Raw genomic sequence first — 679 nt, forward strand, 5'->3', positions numbered from 1 at the left:
AAAAAAAAATCCCAAATCCAGTGAATAAACTAAAATGAATTGATCCCGCCCACTTACCTCTGAGCACAAAGCTGATGTAGTTGACCCATTCTCGAGCCTCCTGAGCACTGCTGGCCGTAAACTGGCGAGAAACCAAAATATACTCATTTGAAACTGAACTATCACTTCAATCTGCAGTTTGTCACATTTTGGAGGGAACCAGTTCATTACACTCTCTTATTATTTATTTCGTTTTTTTTGCATCAATAAGTGCATCACATCGATTTCCTCACATCAGATTTGATGGCCATGAATTACCAACCTGGTAAGTCTTCCGTCCGGGAGCAGACAGCTCAAAGCAGGCGTTCCTTTTGGAGTCTTTCCTCAGGTTGTTGACGAGCTGAACGCTGTAGTCGTTGATGTAAAACGAGCCTTTCTGTTGCTTATCTGCAGGGGGGGAAGAAGACGTGCAAAATGAGGGACACCAAGCAATTTCGCTCCCCTACGGCTTGTTGCGTTTGCCGACCGACCTTTCTCACTGCAAAAATAGAAGAAGATGGAATTGTTGAGGACGCACCATCTCCTCTGCCACTCGGAGCCAAAGAAGCTGTGATCTGCAGAGAGATGAGGGAGTGAGTGGCCTTGGGTGGGAGTCAAGGTCAAGTGATGGACAAACTTTGTTCTGTCAGATTGTATTCCC

At 45.5% G+C, this 679-nt stretch overlaps 1 long non-coding RNA gene across 1 annotated transcript; it reads right to left on the reverse strand.

The window, feature by feature from the left end:
- Positions 1 to 46: 46 nt before the first annotated feature.
- LOC109508873 (uncharacterized) lies at positions 47 to 623 on the reverse strand. Its single transcript, XR_002166805.1, has 3 exons — positions 510 to 623; positions 302 to 426; positions 47 to 121 (listed from the first exon to the last, which is right to left on the reverse strand). It is a non-coding gene; the product is annotated as an uncharacterized LOC109508873 (long non-coding RNA).
- Positions 624 to 679: the final 56 nt, after the last annotated feature.

The sequence above is a fragment of the Hippocampus comes genome, unplaced genomic scaffold (assembly GCF_001891065.2).
Source record: "Hippocampus comes isolate QL1 unplaced genomic scaffold, H_comes_QL1_v1.1 C16677056, whole genome shotgun sequence".
Lineage (NCBI taxonomy): Eukaryota > Metazoa > Chordata > Actinopteri > Syngnathiformes > Syngnathidae > Hippocampus > Hippocampus comes.